The sequence below is a fragment of the Microtus pennsylvanicus genome, chromosome 5, assembly GCF_037038515.1.
Source record: "Microtus pennsylvanicus isolate mMicPen1 chromosome 5, mMicPen1.hap1, whole genome shotgun sequence".
NCBI classification, from domain to species: Eukaryota; Metazoa; Chordata; class Mammalia; order Rodentia; family Cricetidae; genus Microtus; species Microtus pennsylvanicus.
This window is the reverse complement of record NC_134583.1, coordinates 107,620,509-107,639,227: the sequence shown is the minus strand read 5'-3', so window position 1 is coordinate 107,639,227 and position 18,719 is coordinate 107,620,509.

Here is an 18,719-nt window from a genome sequence, read left to right as displayed (position 1 = left end):
TGGTCTGAATGTTTTCCAGGTTCGTGTGTTGAAACTGAACTGTTGCTGAGGGGATGTGAAGTCAGAGCTACCTTTTAGGAAGTGAGCAATTCTGAGGGGTGAAGTCGTGAATTCCAGCCTCAAGGCAGGGCTCGAAGACTTAAGCCCTTCTCATTACATCCTCTGCTCCTCTATGTGTGAGGATAAATGTTGCTTGGTCCTAATGTCTTCCTCGGGGGGTAGGGAGTGAGAAGGCACAGTGTCAACAAACACAGACTGTAGAAAGAGCTGTGGGCCTGCTTTCCTGCTGCCTGGCTCCCAGCTGCCTGGCTAGCTTATGTCCTGAAATAACAACACACAAATTGTATTATTTTAAACACTGCTTGGCCCATTAGCTCTAGCCTCTTACTGGCTAACTCTCACATCTTGATTAACCCATTTCTATTAATGAGTGTAGCACCACAAAGTGGTGGCTTATCTGGAAGGATCTTAACCTTTCTTCCATCTTGGAGAGGAGAGCTATGGTGTGTGTCTCACTTCCCTTCTTCCCAGCATTCTGTTCTGTCTACTCCACCTACCTATATTCTGACCTATCAGGCCAAGCAGTTTCTTTATTAATTAACCAATGAAAGCAACACATAGAAAGAAGACCCACCTACATCAACAGACACTGGGTGTCAGGTAGAAGACTCACAGAAAACTTGTTTATTTAACAATGACTGGGGGCGGGGACTTATTTGTATACGCTCCTGGCACCCAGGCATTCTGATCTTTGACAGTTGACTTCTCATGTTCGTCTCTCCTTGGCTAGGCAGGATCAGGACCTCTGGCAGCACCTGTTGCTAGGCACTCAGGAAACACCACTTAATTGTTCTTTATTGGCTAGGCATGATCAGGACCTCTGACAGTGCCTGGGAGACTCCAGGTCAGCTCTTTTGGGCCTGATAGGCCTTATCTTCTTACAGACAGAGACTGCCTCTCTTGCTCTTTCTTTCTTTCTTTCTTTCTTTCTTTCTTTCTTTCTTTCTTTCTTTCTTCCTTCCTTCCTTCCTTCCTTCCTTCCTTCCTTCCTTCCTTCCTTTCTTTCTTTCTTTCTTAATGGTTTTTCGACATGGTTTCTCTTTCTGTATATCTCATGCCAAGTAAGGACAACAGCACAGCTTCATCCATAAGGAATAGGCTTGTCCCTGAAACCTAATTGTAGGCTTCTGTATCTGGACCATCTCAGCCTCCATGACTATAGGAGGTAAATTCTTACTCTTGGTCTGAGTCCCAGGCAGTTTGTTTTAGCAGCTCAGACTAAGACAAATTCGCTGTAGTACGTGTTATCTTCATATTAAAGTCTTACTTCTTGTGGGTTTTTTCCAGGTTATTTAGCAGTTTCTGAAACCTAGTTCATTGACTGCAGTGTTGGCTCTGTCTCAGCCCCTCTTTCGCCATCTTCTTAGAGGTTTCTCTCCATTCGCTACCTCGCAGCTAAAGGGCTCTATTTAAGGGTAGTTTGATCCTGAGCATTTAAGGAGCGAAGCAACCTGTTTGGGGAAAATGCTTGGTTAATCGGGAGCATTTTCCTAGCACAGCAGCCACACATTTTAAGGCAGTTGTGATTTAGACCCCACGTGTTCTTGGCAAGAGCACAGAGACAGTCATTTCCACTTGCCAGATGAAGACTGCACCAATAAGCTCTCCCCAGGTCTGAAACCAAAATGGATGCGGGTGGTTGATTGTTCGCTGCTAACAGCTTCTTGGAACCCCCTCTGCCCTAGCACTGAATTCATGAATTCTCAGATTTACCTCCCCAGAGCTGGGGGTGGTGGTGAAGGGGGTGATGAGGCTGGGGTCTCACTGGGTGAGAGGAACAAGAAGAACAAAGTCCGTGTGTTTCCATCAGGAGGCTCCTCCGTGCACACAAACAGTCTTTGCAAGAGCAGACTCAGCCTAGTGGAGACAGGCTGCTTCTCCGTACAATACGAAGCGTGAAACAATCGCTCTGAGCCTGACTTTCAGAACAGATGGCCCTGCCTTTGCCCTGGGCTAATGGCTTGGCCTTCGTGTACCCTCAGATTGGCGGCCAATCTTCCTCTTTCATCTCCTGGAGCCCAGGAAATGATCAGTGGCCTTGCACCTGGGTTACTTTTTAATGATCTGAAAGACCACAAGGAGCCGACGTTGCTTTTGTGCCGTTTCTCATTCAGCAACCTAATGGCTATCCGACGAGAGATTTTCTTGAAAAGTAAAAGTGCCTGCTCCTTTTGGGCAGCCCTGATGAAACTCTCACACTGTGCATATTATGGAGCATCAGGCCTGCATGAGGCCTTCTGACTGCTGGCGAGTCTTCGTATCTGCACTCTGGCATTGCTGCCAACAAGCCCTGAAATGACGGGTGAGTGGACGGAAACTTCCATGTGAATAGCAAAGAAAGTGACCAAGAAGATGCTGAGGTCCAGAGCTTCCTGCCGCAGTGCTAGAAAGGGGACCAAGCTTTCATCTTGGTCCCCCTGTTTGTATTCCAATCATGGTAAAACCAAAGCCACCCTATACCATTCTGGGATGGAGACCCCACTGCCATCTCTGCTACCAAGTCACAGAAACCCCCTGTTTACAGCAACCAAAGTTAGGAGAAAGCAGGATAACTGTTCCCTCACCTCCCTAACCCTAAAAAGAAATAAAATGTTAAAAAACCCAAAATGCCTGTAAGGCAGTCTGAAAAAGGCAACTGGATAATGGTTGCAGAATGGGCAAGCCTTGATGGCAGGACAGTAGGCAGGCCTTGATGGCGGGACAGTAGGCAGGCCTTGATGGCGGGACAGTAGGCAGGCCTTGATGGCGGGACAGTAGGCAGGCCTGTGGTAATCACAGCACAGCAGTGATTTAGGGCCAGCTCTTCTGTCGACATATGTAAATTATTTATTTGGGAAATCTCGGGTGGTATAGCTGTGTTCACACTCTGTTTGTCAGAAACAGAGGCCAAAGTCAAGGCATACAATTCTCCCCCATGCCCACAGATAGCTAACATGCATAAGACTGACAGGCAGCAAGTAGGAAGGCACTGAGCTAGCGGGCCCTCTCTCTGCTGGGAGAAATGAATGGAAAATGAAATGATAGAACTTTTGAAAACACACAGACAGCTTCTCAAAACTCCATAGAAGCTTTGCCTAAGACCCACCACGTTCAGTAAGAGAAGGGAAAATACATATCCAGAAAAGATTTGTGCCTGAGATCTGGGAAACAATCCAGAGAGCCCTCAGCAAATGGAAGGGTAAGCCAGTTCTAGGCTCTCTAGACACCAGAGTGTTGATAAGTCATAACAGTGAACGAACTGCCTGGTTATGCAACAGTACCAAGACATCTCAGATCCACTATGCTGACAGCCAAGGCAGATGCCAGAGAACACCTACCATATGTGCTTTAGGTACTTTCCTGTTGCTATGATAGAAAACCATGGCCAAGGCAGCTTATAGAAGGAAAGGTTTATTTTGACTTATGGTTCCAGAGGCTTAGAGTCCATGATGGTGGAGTGGAGGCAAAGTAGAAGGAACAGGAAGCTGAGAGCTCATACCTTGAACTACAAGCACATAGCAGAGAGAACAGACTGAAAGTAGACAAGACCCAAAGCTCCCAAATTCTGCACTCAGTGACATAATTCCTCAAGCAAGGGTGCATCCCCTAAACTTCTCCAAATAGTGCCACAAATTTGAGAACAAGTGTTGAGATGTCTGAGACAGGGGATGTTTATCCTTCAGATCACCACAGTGTGCTTTGATATAAAATTCTAAAACAAGAGCAATGATTTTAGTGTGAACAAAAGAAGTTCAATGGTTTTCTGAGACTGGAGTCGGCTGCAAAATCATGAGGAAAGTTAAGGGTAATGGATAGTTTCTATATCATGGCTATGGTGTGACATGGATGTAGGTATTGATTATGACACATCAAAATATATGCTTAGATTTGGTTCTCTTTCCTGTGTGCATGACATACATTGATGACAAGATTTCAAAGGCAAGAGTTAATGCCTAGTTAGCATTATCTGAACGGATTTACGCAACAGTACTTAAAAAGAAAAGAAAGGAAAGAACTGGAAAATGGGAAAGATAAAGATGAAAGAAGCAATTTTAAATCCATCTTTGCAAACTAATGACAGACACACAAATATATGTCAGCTTGCAGTGTGAGACGGTCATTTGATGTTTACCAATGACCTGCTTCAAAGATGGAATACGGCTAGCTTTTTTTGACACTTAACAATGACAGCTGCTATGGCTAAAAGCAAACCTGATAATATGTACATACATATGGAAGAAACCCAAAATGTGTTGAGCCAAATAAATGACGATACTCAATTTGAAAGCCAACTATCATTACACAACGTCCTGGAGATGCCGCTGATGTGTTGCTTCTAGAACAAGTCAGCAGATCTTACAAACTAAGTTGTTGAATACTCTTTTTTTTTTTTTAATTCTTCTTTTGGAAGACTTTGGAACAAGCTAAAAAACCGTGTTACCAAGTTTAAAAATTCTTGCAGATATGAGATTTTTTTTAATATTATCTTCAGCAACAAAATCACATAATGAAATACCCCAAAGAACCACTTCAAAAATGCTCTTTCCGCGACAAGACTCCCTTTTCAAAGATAGCTCTTCTCCCGTTCATTACCAAAAGTCATCATTATCTTAGAAGAGAAAAATTAAGTTTATTCTTTCTAAAATACCTCCCGAGTAGAATAGCTCTGACAGCTACTTGTCATCACAGGAAATTTTAGCAAATTGTGACTCTGCCTTCAACGAGAAAGTCCCATGATTGATCTGAAAGTGAAGAAGCTCCTTTAAGCTCTCCATGGTGGAAAAAAAAAAACAGGAAAGGCCTGCAGCTGCACACATTTTCAAGGACAAATCCTTGCTCTTACCAGGTACTATAAACAGTGAACTATCACTTAAAGGCATTAACATTTTTATTGTAAAATACACATAGCAAAAGATTTCCTGTCTTCCCCCTACATAAGCACAGAGTTCAGCACTAAGTACATTCCTATCATTGTGTAACCACCACCACCATCCATCTCCAGAACTCTCCTTACAAAATGGAAACTCTCTACTCATTAAGTAACAGTTCCCCATCTCTGCCAGCCCGCAGTCCCTAGCAACCACCATTCTTTCTCTGTTTCTGTGATAGCCGCTTCTCTAGCTCTCGCCCATAAATGAAATGGACAATATTTGACTCCTTGTGATTGATTGATTGCACATAGCACAATATCCTTAAGGTACATTCATTTTGTAACAAGTGCCACAGCTTCCTTCATTTTAAAGTCTTATAAACATCCCGTGTCTACCACATTTTGCTTATCTAGTCATGTATTGGTGGACACGTGGACTATGTCTCAGACCATTTTGTGTTATATTAAGGAAATATCTAAGACCAGGTAGTTATTCTATTATTTATTTATTGGTTGATAACTGCATACATATATACAATGTATCTTGGTCATATTTAAACCCACTTCCTTCTCCCTCTCCTCTGGATGCTACCCCTCGTCCTGACAATATATCCACCTACTTTCATGTTCTCGTTTTTTGTTACAAATCACCGAATCTACTCAGTGGTGCTTACGGGTACATGTGCATGGTGCTATCCATTGGTATTTGGGCCATCTGCTAGGGGTGACACCCCCAAATAAAAAAAAGACTTTCCTTCTCCAGAAGTCATCAATTGCCAATATGTTGTCAACTAGGGGTAGAACTCTTCCAACCATGCTGTCACGGTGACTGTCTCAGTCTGTGTAATTCTTGTGCAGGTCACCCCAACCTCTGTTTGCCATGTTGTATCTAGAAGACAGCTTTCACAGCACACTTCTCTATCCACTAGCTCTTACGTTCTTTCTGCCCCATGTGTCCGTGATGTCTCCTGAGCATTGTGTGAGAGTTGATATGGACATTTCATTCAGGGCTGGGGACTCCACGGCCACTGGTGCTCAGCTCTTTGACTAGCTATGAGTTTCTGCATTAACCACTACCCAATGCGAAAAGGAGCTTCACCTGTCAAGGTTGAGAGTGGCACTAATCTCTGGTTAAATTTATTGATATAAATGTCAATTGTTAGAAGGCAGTTTGCCAGCATATCCCTTTAGTAAAACAACAACAGAAGGAGGTTCTCTCTGTAGGACCTATGACCTTCCCAGCCCTGGATTTTGAACAGATTTACAGCAACAGGTCTTGAACCCAATCAGATAGCAGTTTTTATTTCCACGGCAGTCATGCAACTTCTGCACTAGTAGGCAAGTCTTGCACAGTAGCTCGGTGTTGTAATACGAAAGGTCCGCTGCTGGATAAGGCCATTAATGTCTTTTCCCCTCAGTGATTTGTATAAGTTCCATGACTGTGAAAGTCAAGAATGAGTTTCCTGGTCCTTTCCAGTTTGATTTTTTTTATGTCTTGCAACCAAAGTATGTAATATCTTGGCAATATGTTGAATATGCTTTCTTTCTTCCATTTTTTATTTTTTGCATCTTTAACAAAAATCAGGTATCCGTAGGTGTGTGGATTCGTATCCAAGTGTTTGGTTTGGTTCCATTGGTCCTCCTGTCTGCTTTTATGCCAATACCAGGTTGTTTTCAGTACTGTAGCTCTATAGTAGAATTTGAAGTAGTGGATTGTGATGCCTCCAGAAGTTCCTTTATTGTACAGGGTTGTTTGGGCTATCCTGGGTTTTTTGCTTTTCCATATGAAGTTGAATACTGGTTTTTTTGAGGTCTGTGAAGAATTTTGCTGGGATTTTGATGGGCATTGCACTGAATCTGTAGATTGCTTTTAGTAAGATTGCCATTTTTACTATGTTAATTCCATCTGCCCAAGAGCATGGGAGATCCTTCCATTTTCTGGTGTCTTCTTCAATTTTTTTCTTCAAAGATTTAAAGTTCTTGTCATACAGGTTTTCCGCTTGTTTACTTGAAGATATTTCATGTTATTTGTGGCTATTGTGAAGAGTGATATTTCTCTGATTTCTTTCTCAGCTCATTTTTCATCAGCGTAAATGAGGACTACTAATTTTTTTCAAGTTAATGTTGTATGCTGTTGCATTACTGGAGGTGTTTATGAGTAGTAGAAGTTCTTTGGTAGAATTTTTGGGGTCCCTTGTGTAAACTATCATATCATCAGCAAATAGTGAGAGTTTGACTTCTTTTCCTATATGTGTCTCCTTGATCTCCTTTTGTTGTCTTATTGCTCTAGCTAGAACCTCAAGTACTATATTGAATAGATATGGAGAGAGTAGACAACCTTGTCTTGTTCCTGATTTCAGTGGGATTGCTGTGAGTTTCTCTCCATTTAGTTTGATATTGGCTGTTATCTTGCTGTATATTGCCTTTATTATGTTTAGGTATGTTCCTTGTATCCCTGCTCTCTCCAAGACCTTTATCATGAAGGGATCTTGTATTTTGTCAAAGGCTTTTTCAGCATCTAATGAGATTATAATGTGGGTTTGTTTTTCAATTTGCTTATATTGTAGATTACATTGACAGATCTTTGTATGTCGAACCATCCTTGCAAAATTTTCTGATGTGTTCTTGGATGCGGTTTGCCAGTATTTTATTGAATATTTTAAAAACAATATTCATGAGAGACATTGGTCTGTAATTCTTTTTCTTAGCAATGTCTTTGTGTGGTTTGGGTATAAGGAAATTGTAGCCTCATAAAAAGAGTTTGGCGATGTTCCTTTTGTTTCTATTGTGTGGAACCATTTGAGAGGATTGGTATTAGTTCATCTTTGAAAATCTTGTAGAATTCTGAGCTGAAACCATCTGGCCCTGGGCTTTTTTGGTTGGGAGACTTTTAATGACTGTTTCTATTTCTTCAGCAGTTATAGGTCTATTTAATTTGCTTATATGGTCTTGATTTAATTTTAGTAAGTGATATTTACCCAGAAAAGTGTCCATTTCCTTTAGGTTTTCCAACTTTGTAGAGTACAGGTTTTCAAAATATGACCTAATGATTCCCTGGATTTCCTGCATGTCTATTGTTATGTCCCCCTATTCATTTCTGATTTTGTTAATTTGATATTCTCTCTCTGCCTTTTGGTGAGTTTGGAAAAAGGTTTGTCTATTTTGTTGATTTTCTTGAAGAACCAACTCTTTGTCTTATTGATTCTTTGTATTGTTTTCTTTGTTTCTATTTTGTTTATTTCGACTCTCAATTTGATTATTTCCTGCCTTCTAGTCCTCTTGGATGAGTTTGCTTCTTTTTGTTCTAGAATTTTTAGGCATTCTGTTAACTCACTAGCGTAGAATTTTTCTAGTTTTTTTTTTTTATATAGGCATTTAATGCTATGAATTTTCCTGCTAACACTGTCTTCATTGTGTCCCATAAATTTAGGTATGTTGTGTGGTCATTTTCATTGAATTTTAGGATTTTGATATCTTCCTTTATTTCTTTCTTGATCCATTTATGATTCAAATGTGCATTGTTTAATTTCCCTCTGTTTGTGGGCTTTCTGAAATTAATGTTGCTATTGAATTTTAATTTTAAGCTATGGTGATCCAATAAGATACATAGGGTTATTCCAATATTTTGTATCTGCTGAAGATTACCTTGTTACCTAGTATGTGGTCAATTTTTGAGGTTTCATAAGTTGCTGAGAAGAAGGTATATTCTTTTATGTTTGGGTGGAATGTTCATAGATATCTGTTAAGTCCATTTGAGTCAGAACATCTATTAGTTCCCTTATTTCTCTGTTAATTTTCTGTCTAATAAACTGTCCAGTTGTGAGAGTGAGGTGTTGAAGTCTTCCATTATTAGTTTGTGGAGCTTAATATGTGATTTAAGCTTTATATAGTATTTCCTTTACATATGAGGATGCCTTTGTATTTGCAGCATAGATATTCAATATTGAGATTTCCTCTTGATGGGTTTTTTCTGTGACGAATATGAAATGTCCTTCTTTGTCTCCTTTGATTGATTTTAGTTTGAAGTCTGTTTTGTTGGATATTAGGATAACTACACCAGCTTGTTTCTTAGGTCCATTTGATTGGACAGGCAATGTCTGTCTTTGAAGTTGAGGTGTGTTTCTTGTATGCAGCAGAAGGATGGATTCTGTTTTCATATCCAATCTGATAACCTGTGTCTTTTTATAGGTGAGTTGAGTCCACTTATATTAAGGGATATTAATGACCAGTGATTGCTAGTTCCTATTATTTTAATTTTTGATGTTGGTGATATTATTGTGTGTATTTTTCCCTTCTTTGGTATTTGCTGCTGTGAGATCATCAATTGTTTGTGTTTTTGTGGATGTAGCTAACTTCCTTGGGTTGGAGTTTCCCTTCTAGTACTTTGAGTAGGTCTGGGTGTGTGGCTAGGTATTGGTTAAATTTAGTTCTGTCATGGAATATCTTGTTTTGTCCTTCTATGGTGATGGGTATAGTAGTCTGGGCTGACATCTGTGGTTTCTTAATGTCTGATGTCTGCATAACGCTTGACCAGGACCTTCTGGCTTTCATTGTTTCAATTGAGAAGTCAGTTGTAATTCTGATAGGTTTGCCTTTATATGTTACTTGGCCTTTTTCCTTTGCCACTCTTAATATTCTTTCTTTATTCTGTATGTTTAGTGTTTTGATTATTATGTGGCAAGGGGACTTTTTTTTTTTATCCAGTCTGTTTGGTGTTCTGTAAGCTTCTCGTATTGTCATATGCATATCTTTCTTTAGGTTTGGAAAGTTTTTCTTCTATGATTTTGTTGAATATATTTTCTGTGCTTTTGAGTTGGACTTCTCCTTCATCTATCCCTATTATTCTTAGGTGTGGTCTTTTCATAGTATCCCATATTTCCTGAATATTTTGTGTTAAGCTTTTATTAGATTTAATGTTTTTATTGTCTAGTGAGTCTATTTCTTCTGTTGTATCTTCAGCACTTGAGATTATCTCTTCCATCTCTTCCATTCTGTTGTTTATGCTCACATTTGTGGTTCCTGACCATTTTCTCATAATTTCCCTTTCTATAGTTCCCTCAGTTTGTGTTTTCTTTATTGTCTCTATTTCAGTTTTTAAGTCTTGAATTGTTTCTTTCATCTGTTTGATTGTTTTTTCTTGGTTTTCTTTAAGGGGTTTGATTTTTTTCATTTTTTGTCTTTTCCTCCATTTTTGTTTGAGGGAATTTTTCATTTTCTCTTTAAGGGCCTCAAAAATTCTCCTAAAGTTTTTTTTTAGGTCATTTTTTTCTGCTTTACCCATATTTGGGTGTTCAAGTCTTGCTGTTGTAGGGCCACTGGGTTTTTTTTTTTTTTGGTGTTGTATTGCTCTTTGTAGTGTTGAGTGTGTTCTTACCTTGTCTATCCATCTTTTCCTCTGATTGGTGTAGTTGGGGATGTGTCTCTGGTGATCATTCTTTCAGGTGCCAGTGGATCTAAGGCTCAGATGGTTACTCCTCATGGTGCAGTCACCCCCCACGGTTCCAGTCACCCTGGAGGTCACTTGGTGTTCCTGGAGGTTGCTCAGCACTCCTGGGGGTCACAGGGGTTGTTCAGTCATGCCCCCATGGAGTTTGTTTGCTTGGGGCTACTTCACTGAGGTCACTCCCTTGGGCCTGTTCTGGCAGAGGTCACTGCCATGGCCCTGCTCTGGCAGAGGTTGCTGGCTCAGGCCTGTTCCCTTGTAGACTGCCAATTCGTGCCCAGTCCCACAAATGTCCCTGTCTTGGACCTGTCCCATGGAGGTCTCTGGTTTGGACCCAGTGCTGTGGGACAATGGTTTTACCCTGTAAAATTTGTTTCTTGTACTTGTTTAATAAAATGCTGATTGGCTAGTAGCCAAGCAGGAAGTATAGGTGAGGCGACCAGGCAGGAAGTAGAGGTGGAACAATGAAAACAGGAGAATTCTGGGAAGAGAAAAGGTTCAGTCTGCAGCCATAACCCAGACGCAGATGAAACAAGATGAGAATGCCTCACTGATAAAGGTACCAAGCCACATGGCTAACACGGACACGAATTATAGGTTAAGATGTAAGATATAAGAGTTAATAAGAAGCCTGGACCACTAGGCCAACCAGTTTATAGTTAATATAGGCCTCTATGTGATTCTTTGGGACTAAGCAGCTGTAGGACTAGGCAGGACAGAAATTACTGTCAACAGACCCAGTCCCACAAGAAGTCTCTAGCTTGGGCCTGCTCCCTTGGAGGTCCCTGACTCGTGCCTGGTCCTCCAGAGGTCTCTTCCTTGTACCTGCTCCTGTGAAGGTCACTGCCTTGGGGATGCTCTGGCTGAGGTAACTGGCTCAGACCTGCTCCAATACAGGTCACTGACTCAGGCCTATTTACACAGATAGCCCTACCTTGGGCCTGCTCCTGTGGAGGTCCCTGGCTTAAACCTAGTACCTCAGAGGTCTCTGTGGCTCGGGCCTGCTTCCTTGGAGATCCCTTACTTGTAAGATGCTGTATTCTTATGCCCTGTCTCTTTTTAATTTATAATTCATTCCAATGTGTTGGGTAAAGGTAATTTGTACTATTTCTCACTTCTCAATGCATAGCTTTAATTCATTATCTAATATATGGAATATGCTGAAGCATACTCCATGTGTACTGGAGAGTTGTGGATGCTTTGTTCTTGGGTAAAGTGTCCTGTGTATGTTCATTAAATTTAACTTATCAGTTGTATTTCTTAAGACATTCTATATGATATACAAAAGTAGGATGTTAAATTATTCAACTACAATTGTATAAATGTTCATTTCTTCCTTCAAATCTGATCATTTTGGGCATATATGCATGTATATGCATATATGTATAAGTATACATCTGTGATTGGTATACAACTGTTTAAAATTACTATTTCTTCTTCTGGTGAATTCTTTATTAAAATGAAGCCTATTTTCTCTTTTATAACTTTTTTCATTTAACATATATTTTGTCTAATATTAAAAGCAACTTTTTTGCTCTATTCTACTCCTATTGGCATGGAGTATCATTCCATCTCTTCATTTTCAGCTACTTGTGCTTTTGAATCTAAAATGACTCTCCTGCATACAGCATATAATGGAATCATATATTTCTTTTAAAAATTACTAAGCCTATCTCTTTTGATTGTAGAATGTAACCCACTTACATTAAAGTAATTGTGTGTCAGAAGGGACTAATACTGGGCTATTTGATTTTCTATATGTCATAGGCTTTTTCTCTATCACATTTCCTACAATACTGTTGCTTTTGTATTTAGTTGAATTTTTGATAGTAAAATGTTTAAATTTACTTTATCATTTCCTTTTGTGTATGTTACATAGCTAATTATCTTTGTGGTTACCATGGAGAGCATGTCTAACATCTTAAAGTATGACAATCTAATTTGAATTTATACCATCTGAACTTCAATAATGTACCAAAACTCTGCTCATTCCAAGTCTTAACTCTACCTCTTTCAGTAATTACTGTCACAATTAAGTTGTTAATTAACTTGACTGTGGTAATAACTTCATTATAAGTATATAAAGTCATCATCATATTGTATACCTTAAATACTAATTCCATGTGCATTCATACAGAGGGGTTATATCCTTGGGTATATATGTTCATAAATATCAACAATTTTAATACATTATCCTTTTAAATTATGTAGGCAATAAAAGTGAAGTTATAAGCCATAATTTTAACAGTACTAGATTTTAGAAAGATCCATATATTTACATATACTGAGATATTTTGTCTTCATACAACTTTGAGTTACCATCTGGTGTCTTTTTATTTCAACTTGTGGGTTGCAGTGAGAATTTCTTGTAGCAGGCAGAGGTACAGCAGTAACGCATTTTCTCAGATTTTGTTTATCTGGGGACATCTTAATTTTTTCATGACTTTTGAGGGACATTTTTTCTGAGCATTATGCTCTTTGTTAACTGTTTGTATTTATTTGTTTTGTGTGTACAAGTGTTTTGGCTGTACACATGGACATTGTATGTGTGCCTCAAGACTGAAGAGGCCTGAAGATACCCAGGAACTAGAGTTACAGATCCTAGCCAATCACCATGAGGTGCTGGAATCCAAACTTGTTCTTCTGCTAGAGCAGGACTTGTTCTTAAACACCAAGCCACCTCTTGGTGTCTGACCTTTTTTTCTTCTTCTTCTTTAAGCACATTGAATATATCGACCAACTTCTGACTCTAAAATTTCTGATGAAGCTTTTGGCTATAATGTCACTGAGGATTCTTTGTAAGTTATGTCTCTTAGACCCACTTGAAAATACTCCAGGGACATTACTTTGATGAGCCTCCCAGTGTGAAGACACCTTTCCCTCTGCATCCTTGCATCTTTGCCTTGCCTTGATTTATTTTTATTAATGGTACTTTTCTACCTAACACATTCCAAATTAGTAACTTGTTTATTAGCTACCTACTTCGAGGCCAGTGGTTCTGATTTTGTGGTGATTTTAGGAAAAGAGTTTGATTTCATGTCTGCTTTCCAGTCACTATTGTCACAGGAATGGGAAGGCCATGGTGGGCTGGACCTGGGTCCCTGTCCATATCTACAGCCAGGGTCAGGGAAGGCAACTTTAATTGGCAGCATCACAGTAGATCAGAATAGAAGAGAAAGAGCTTACCAGTACTTTCCAGAGAAAGAACAGGTGAACTTGACAGAAAGAATGCACACCTACCCCACTCTAAATAAGATAAAGTGTGTGGAAGCCTTTTGTAAACAGCAAAGCATTGTCCAAATGCTAATTGATGCTATTATTTCTTCCTGTTAAATAAAGAGCCATATTATCTTACTAGAGTAAATTAATGCTGGAAGCAAACCACTATTGTTCCACGCTTCGGCACATGACAGTAAAGATGCAGTAAATAGGCAAGAGGTCACCAGCAAAAATTGTTTAGCACTGAACCCAGAAGTTCTGTTTGTTACTTAGAAATGAGACTGTATCTACATAAAAACAACTATCTAGCTGCAATGGGGAAAACTGTGCGATATGGGTTTTCTGGGTGCTGTTATGCTCCTGGCTTCATGCTAGGGGACATTCAAGAAGAAGAAGATACAAGCCCACTCTTGAAGGACTGTCCCATTCCAGCAAGGCCCCAGTAGTTCCAAATATGCAAATTAAGTCAAGAAGGGTTCAGGACAAATTGACTGAATTTTTCACTTTTCCTCTCCATGCCTTGACTGCCTGTATCTCATTCTTACTGAATGATGTTTAATTTAATTCCTGTGCTTAAGGCGCTGTGTTCTGCATTGCAGCTGTGCACGGTTTGTTTAAAAGGGCTCATGAGGCAAGGCCAAAGGCAGAAAAACACACCACCATGATATCTTAATGAATAGATACCTGCGGAAAGAAGCACCCATATAATGAAATCAGAAAAGGAATCATAACCTCCCCCCGCCCAAAGAGGCCAGCAGCTTGCAGGTCTAAGAGCAACCAAAATACTTGCAAAAAGATCTGGATGTAGGAGAAGGGGCGGGTTTTTAGATATGACTGCTGGTGACGGTGTCCAATAGTTGTTGTCTCAATTGACAGCCACACATGTGTACACAGACATGTGTGAACAAAAGTTCTCAGAATGGAAAGGCATCTCTAACTATCTCCTGCAAGACGGATTAACGAGCTAGACATTCAGTGAATGTCTGAAGTTTAGAATGTTGCAAGTCCAGGGCCAAATTTCGTTGGGTCATTTTTAGTCCTCTTAATAGTCATGTGTTGCCTGTCTTTGTACCTGAACTAACAACTTCATGGCCACTGGGAAAGTCATTTGGGAAGTACTCCCAGGGCACTGGCTTCCTCCAACCCAAACATTAAGAGTGTCACTAGACAGCATCTAGAGCCCATGTCCTACTTAGGGTTACTCTCGCCATGAGGAAGCACAGTAAGCAAAAGCAAGTTGAGGAGGAATGGGTCTATTTGGTTTACATTTTCACATCACAGTCTATTACTGAAAGAAGTCAGGGCAGGAACCAACTTGGGAAGCAGGAGTCAATGCAGAGACCACGGAAGTATGCTGCCTACTGACTTGCTCCCCATGGCTTGCTCAGACTGCTTAATTAAAGAACTCAGGACCACCTGCCCAGGGGTGGCACCACCCACAATGGGTTGAGCCTTTCCCTATCAATCCCTAATTAAGAAAATACTCTACAGGATTGCCTACAGCCTGATCTTATAGAGGCATTGTCTCAGTTAAGGTTTTCTCCTCTCAGAATGACTATAGCTTGTGTCACGTCAAGATGATACTAGTCAGTACAACCTGCAACAGAGGTTTGCTAGTCACCTCTTTGGTATGCCCACCAATGTATTGGAAAATATTTTGATTTTTGGCCATCCCTGTTCTGTTCCTTTGAAAACTTCATGAAACCGCCTCCACATTAGAACATGGGATCTGGAGTAGCCTCTAGCTCTGTTCCTGGGCCGTGGTCACTCACATTTGGCTTCAGAATCAACTATCTCTGAAAGTGAGAGTTGAATCTTTATGTCAACACATGCATAAATACACCTGTATGTGTTCGTGCCTCGTCTATCTTTTTTTGTGAACCCTGCTTCTCTTCTAGCTCCTGCTGTTCCCAAAACAGGGAAGGAGAAATAAGTGTCACTCTGCATGCTAGAGAGTTTTATGTCACCCAGGAAGAGGGAATCTCAATTAAGAAAACGCTTCCATAAGATGGGGCTGTAGGTAATCCTGTGGGGGTATTTTCTTAATTAGTGATTAATGGGAAGAACTCAGACCATTTCTGGTAATGCCACCCCTGGGCTAGAGGTTCTGGGCTCTGTAAGAAAACAGGCTGAGCAAGTCGTGGGAAGCAATCCAGTAAGCAGCACCTTCTATGGCTACTGCATCAGCTCCTGCCTCCTTGTTCCTGCCCTGTTTGAATTCCTGTCCTGGAGTCCTTCAAACATGGACTGCAATGAGGAAGTGTAAACCAAACAAACCCTTTCTTCCCCAGCTTGCCTTTTGGTTATGGTGTTTCATCACAGAGAAACCCTAAAACACTCTCCCTGGTCTACTGACCAGCTAGGTTACTCTTCTGTTAGTTGACTTCTCAATCATTGACATTTTAGGCCTTGAATCTAACACAAAGCAACTGATAGCTTTTCAGAAAAGAATACACACACACACACACACACACACACACACACACACACACGGGGAGAGGGGTTGTCTGCGATCATAATTAACCCTATTGTGACACAGGCCTAAAACGTGGAATGATAATAACATGAGCTCCATCCCTCTGTGACACATGCACACGCCAACGGGTGCATGAGAAGATTGGAGGACGGCCTGCAAGGGTCCTTCCTTCTACCACGCAGGTCCAGGGCACTGAACTCAGATTGTCAGATCAGCCACAAGTGTCTTCTATTGACCGAACCAGCCTGCTTGCCCTTAGTGATAGATTTGAATTAGATAGGCAAAAGCTGGTTTTTAAACTCCTTCACTCTAACGTCTCTTCCCACGCCGGCCCTCTCCTGCCTGTGTACAGGGAAATGCAGGGTGTGACTCCGTGTGTGGCTCGGTGTGCATCTCTTACAATCAGCAATTTAGTGCAAGGACCCAAAGTACAGAATCTGGCCCAGGGCCGCCTGGATCTGAATTCTAACCTCACTGCTTATTGGCTTGCTGGAGGCTTCCACTTCCAAGAATTACTTAAGAAAGTACCAGAAACTGTGCAGCTGCTTGGGAAATTTCATGACCACAGTTCAAGTCTGCAATCTGGGAATTGGCAGGGAAAGTTTCTTCTGAGGGCAGCAAAAGAGAATTGTTCCACCACCACCTACTCTGAGCTCTTTGCTGAGTCTTTGTTGTTGCTGGTCTATACAGCGTTCCCCACAATGCTGACTTGATTTTTACCTGATATGCCCCTTGTGTATATACCTGTGGTGATATTTTGTTTGTGTTTTAAGGAATTAAGCTTGCCTGAAGATTAGAGTGCAGAGCTAAGCCACTAGAAGCTGGGTGGTAGTGTTGGTGCACACCTTTAATCCCAGCACTAGGGAGGTAGAGACGGGAGTGATATGGCTGCGTGGAGAGAGGAATACAAGGCTGGAGGAGACGGGAGCTCAGTACAGTCTGAGGAGGCAGTCTGAGGAAGTATCACCCTTTTGGTCTGAGCATTGGTAGTGGTAAGAACTCTAGTGACTGGCCAGTCTGCTTCTCTGATCCTTCAGCTTTCATCCCCTGAGAGCTGACTCCAAGTTTTTGTTATTAAGAACAATTAGAATTTGTTCTACATATATCTGCCTCTCAAGATGTCCCTTTTATGAGGACATGAGTCCTATTAGACTAGAGATGAACTTACTCAGTAGAATCTAATGATAGTATCTGCAACCACTCTATTCCAAAGGTCCTAGGGGTAGGGATAGCAACGTGCAAATTTTGAGAGGCCACAAGCCAACCTCTGACAGTAATGTCTTAGTTAGGGTTTTAATGCTGTGAAGAGACACCATGACCATGGCAACTCTTATAAAGGAAAACATTTAATTGGGGCTGACTTACTGTTTCAGGGGTTCAGTTCGTTATCATGGTGGGAAGCATGGCTGAGTGCAGGATGACATGGTGTTGGAAGAAGGGCTGAGAGTTCTACATCTTGAACCATAGGCAGCAGACAAAGAATGAGACACACATCCTCCAACAAGGCTATGCCTCCTCCAGCAAGGCTACACCTCCTAATAGTGCTACTCCCTGTTTATATTCAAACTACCACAAATGGTAAATCACCCGGTTCCAATTTCCAATAACAGCTCAGCCCACTGTCTGAGGTTGTGATACACTGAAATGAATTAATATAGCCCAGGCATAGAGTCAGGACCCAGCCCAGGTCAGACAGCCCTGCCAGAAGCTGGTGTTTTGGGTTGTGTCTGTGTCTCCTTCATTTACCTGTTGTGAGGGGGGATTGTGCATAGTCGAATACACAGTGGTATTCGATCCCATATGATAGAACATATAACGATATCCTCTCTGAGCCGTCACTTTTGAACTGATTGATTAAACTAACCCTGAAGTGGAGCGATAGTGGGGCTGGGATTGAAAGACTGCCTGCATTTGGGCGATAGTGCATTTGGGCAGATTATGCTTCCAGCGCATTCATGAAGTTAGATCCCAGAGGCTCTCCCTGCAAGGAATTGGAAAGCTGTCTTTTTTCTTGTCTCTTCCCCAAGGTTTCCTGCTTTGTGAGAAAGCCTGGGGATTTGGTATTCTGCATGCAAATGTCATTGTCTTGAGATATTCTGAGCATCTCACCTGGGCCGTTTACCTTGAGTTACTAGAAGCATTGAATGCCATGGTCCTGCAGTTCTCTACTCGGTTGTAATATTATCTGCGCAAGGCAGGGAAACAGATGGAAGTATACTATGCTATTGCCCCTCAGAGGCCCAAGTGGGCCAATGGCAATCTTTAAATCTGGGTGCCAGATTAATAACACGCTTTGGGTGACTTTGAATATGAATTATTCAGAAGAGATGTTGTTTTAACCTCTGCAACTTTACATGACTTCCAAGTTAATAGAAAGTTTTTCATTGCTTTGCCTGAGAATTAGGCGGAACGGAGCCCAGCAGAGACCAATTCATCAGCATGAGAGCTACTCAGATGGTCCAGATAGCAGCTAATGATGGGGAAAGTAGCTTACTTATTCTACAGAAAGCATGGACTGGGAAACCATGTGCAGTCACTCGTTCAGTACACGTGAGGCACACGCTGGTTCTCGACCCTGTGCCGTCTTTCTCCACCTCTTGTTCCAGCCATTAGTGAGGTCGTCTCTGAGGGGAGTCCAAGTGTCTAGTTGAGGAAGTACCTACACAGTGCAC